Source organism: Cryptomeria japonica, chromosome 1, assembly GCF_030272615.1.
Source record: "Cryptomeria japonica chromosome 1, Sugi_1.0, whole genome shotgun sequence".
NCBI classification, from domain to species: Eukaryota; Viridiplantae; Streptophyta; class Pinopsida; order Cupressales; family Cupressaceae; genus Cryptomeria; species Cryptomeria japonica.
This window is the reverse complement of record NC_081405.1, coordinates 484,474,765-484,479,083: the sequence shown is the minus strand read 5'-3', so window position 1 is coordinate 484,479,083 and position 4,319 is coordinate 484,474,765.

Below are 4,319 nucleotides of genomic sequence, written 5' to 3'. Positions count from 1 at the left end.
TGAATGGAGACCCTGAAACTTGTCCACAACATCAAAAACTGCATTTTTTAGCACCTTGGCCTGATCCTCCTTGCACCCTGCTGTCCCAAGAGGTGGGACCAGAGCACCCAGTGCCCTGGTCCTTCAGGACTAGGGCGCCCAGCACCCTGGTCCCCCAGGACCATGGCACCCAGCGCCCTGGTCCCTGGCCCTATTTTGGGCCTGGTCTCCTATGGGACTTCGGGTCTTTTTGTTTGCAAATTGGAAAATAACATTTCCTGGTCGGCCTAAGGTCGAGAAAATCAGTCTATCAACCCTAATTGGCAAGTATATAAACTACATTTTCCTCTCTCATTTGGGAGGGGCAAAAAGGTGGAAATGATACTCAAACATTCAAGCATTCAAGCATTCAAGCATTCAAACATTCCTTCAAGCAATTTATCATTCTAAGTCTCCATTCAAGGCTAAGTGTTGCATTCAAGACAAGCATTCAACCATTGAAGAGGAGATCACATGCTACAACATACAACATACAACAAACAACAACATCTATACCTTCGCATATAAGGATACAAACATCCTTACAACAAGGTACTAGTACTTGTTTTACATTACAGTCATTTACATTTACAGCATTTCTCATTTCTTGGTTAATTCCAAAACCGGGGTTTGACCTAAGGGCGAACCCCTAATCCCTAACTCCCCAATCGTCTTCGCTTTTCTATGTGTAGGTTGCAGGTACGCGATTGAAATTGAAGATCTGGAATCCTTGTGTAGAGACAAACAGATCCCCCTTCGTTTCGCGGATTTTTCGGAGGACCGTGTGCACGCCGGGCGCCATCATCCCGTCAACTTTTGCTCAAATTTGCAGAACAGCACCGTCCTAACATTTTACTGCTAATTCTAGGTCCGCAGCTTCATATCATAACCCTATCTCTATTTATAAGAGAATATTTCTCACTTTACATGCATTCCTAGCTTAATCATTCTATCCACATTCTTTACAAAAGAGGGTATCCTTGCTATCACAACCCTTGAAACTCATATAGAATCCAATCTTGCATTGCGTAGGATTGGATCTTGTGGGTTTCAACCCCTCTTTTGAATGTAAAGTCCCTCCTAAGTGAAAACCATCAACCCTAGTGAATCTCCCTTCTCTCTCCTTGGAGTTGGGGAGGGGAGAACAACTAGGGTTTGATTTTTCCGCTTTACATTTTGGTGAACCCAACGTGAACATCCTTTCTGATTATTCATAGTTAGATCTGAAAATTGGATTCCTTGATTACATTTCCATGTTTGATCTTTTGCAAAATTTTAGAGGTTAATTGCATAAAAACCCTAAATTTTCTTTTTAAGTAATTAAACTTGTGAAATGTTTAATTGTTAATGCTTGTTTCAGATCTGCCCTTCTATTACAAATTGTCAATTCATATTTGTGCTTTAATTCTGAAAATTAAGTGGTTAAGTGTCAAAACCCTAATTTTTGAAACCTTCTTGATTCAACCTTTGTCCGACAATTTCACTAATCAAAACATCTCCAAATCAGCTGTAACTTTGGATTCCGCAATAAAATCACAATATCTTTCATCCCTGAAAATTTGGAAAAAAGTTGCAAGGACCGTGTGCACCCCGAGCGCCATCGTCCCCGACATTTTTTCCGAAATTTTGGGAGCTAGATCTTACTGTATTTTTCTGCTAAAATCCAGAATTTTGGCTGATTTCGTCAATTCTAACACCTTCAAAATTACAGTCAAAGTTGGTCTAGCGATTGCTTGGATTGAGGCTTCTAATCATTCAAAAATTGTTGAAATTGAAATTTGTGTCAAAATTGTGTTTCTTACAGTCCTAAATCTGAAAAGTGTGTTATCATTCATTTGAAATTTTAGTGATTTATTCAATTTTTTGCAATTTGTGACTTTTGAAATTAAGTGCTTAATTACAACAACTTTGATTTCCGCTTTCAAAATTGAATTTTGTGTGAAATTGAGTCAACTTTCAAATTTCAAAACTTGCATTGCTTTTGGTATTCCCTCTAAAATCATAAAATTCAAAATTTCAGTTTCCCTCTCTTTTTCAAAATTCAAATTTTGCATTTTTCGACAATCTTGGTAGGGTTCAATTTTGAGATTGCAACTTTAATTTGGCCTATCTACAGATCGTAAAATCACTCAATTTTTTCAGGTTAGCTGTAAAATCATCATAACTTTCATCCCTGCAAATTTCGAAAAAAGTTGCGAGGACCGTGTGCACCCCGAGCGCCACGGTCCCGGACATTTTTTCTGAAATTTCGGGAGATTGTCCTGATTGTATTTAACAGCTTAAATCTAGAAGATTGGCTGGTTTTACTGAAATTTGCTACCTCTAAAATTCAAAATCTTCTCTCTTTCTTTAGTGCATGAGTTTTACAACAATAAGCCCTACCTACACTATTCCCATTAGACGAAGCCTTAGAATTAAGTCTTTCCAAGGTTTAATTACTAGGAGATGGAACCTAATTTGAATGGTCTTTTTAACGAGGACATGGGTAATTCCTCTAATCCTCTTAATGATGAAGAAGCTCTCCATGAGGTTTCTGTAGAACAACTTTCAAAATTGGATAACCAATTTGACTATTTTCGACAGTGGATGTCTCAAGAATACCGTGATAGTCAAGCTCTTCCTTTAATTGAGGGTCTAAAACGTATGCTTCAAAGTGATAAGAATGGAATTGATATTTTGCGTGGTATTGCACACATTGTGGATTCAAATGTGATGCCTATGAAGAGTTGTGCCGAAACCTTAGGTTATACACAACCTCCTATTCAAGTTAATCATTCTATTCCTTTGATGACTCCTATTGCTAGTATACCTAATTTTACATCAAACATAATGACTACTTCAATACAGGACATTCCTCCTATGATCACTAATCATGGGGGCAATCCTTCTTCTTCAATCAACCCTCTTCCTTCATTCAATCCAACTTCTTCATTCATTCCTTCAATGAGTGTTCCTATTATATCTCCACAAATGAACATGACGCAAGGGGGCAATTCATTTAACCCTTCCATTCCTCCTTGTAGTGTTCCTCCTGTCCAATCATCTCCTATGACTAACTATCATAGTGTCCCACCACCTTACTCTCTACCTTCTTTCAATAACATAACACCTCCATCACAATCTAACACGTCTAATATGAACTCTTTGACTGAAGCGACCATTAACAATCTTGCACAAACTGTCTCTTCTTTACAGCAACAAATTGCCTCTACGAACCAATCTAAGTTTAGTGTGCCCACATTTGATGTTGCGAGCCCACTTTCTCTTGACATTGTTTGAGCTATCCCCCCTAAACATGTTGAAACTCCACACTTGGAACTTTATAATGGTAAGGGTGATCCTCTAACACATGTTAAGACCTTTCAAACAATATGTACTGATTTTGCTTATGACCAAAGGTTGCTTGCAAAACTATTTACTAGAACATTAAGAGACAAAGCCCTACAATGGTATTGCTCATTGCCTTCCTATTCTATTACTTCTTTCGAACAACTTGCAAATGCTTTCATTCAAAAATTTCAAAACAATATAAGTCCTAAGGTTACTTTGATTGATTTAATGCATTGTAAACAAGGTGTTAAAGAAAAAGTGACTGATTTCATTGGTAGATATAAGCATTTGTATGCTCAAATTTCTTTTCTAGTGCCTAACAATGATATTCAAAGAATCTTTATTTCTAATTTACAAAAAGATATTCGAGACAAACTCCCATTTTCTGAGTTTACTTCTTTCCAACAGTTGTGCGCAACTCTTCACAATTATCAACTGACTGTGAGTCAAATGGAACAATCACATCCTATGGCTCCGAGTGATAAGGGTGATAGTAGTCAACAACCATTTGGGAAGTTTAAACCAAACAGAGAGTCCATTAAATTCAATGAAAACATCATCAACAACAATGTGAATGCAGCATCAGGTGTGTCTCCTATTTCTAAGTTTTTCAAGAAAGAAAGAAAGTTTACTCCTTTGAATGAATCATTGCATAGTATTATGAATAAGTTATTGGAACAAAATGTGCTTACTCTTCCTCCTATAAGGAAAATTGATCCTGCAAAGATTACTTCACCCTATTTTGATAACAAATCTTTTTGTCAATTTCATCATCAACCTGGGCATGATACTGAAAAATGTTTTGCTTTAAAGGGGAAAATTCAAGATTTGATTGATAATAATACTATCTCTGTTTCTGGAGTGAATGATAAAGGCAATACATCTGTAGCTCCTCCTAACCAAAATCTTCAGATTTTCACTGATCCATTGCCTTCTCATACCTCTAATGCGATTGATACTACTGATTCCTC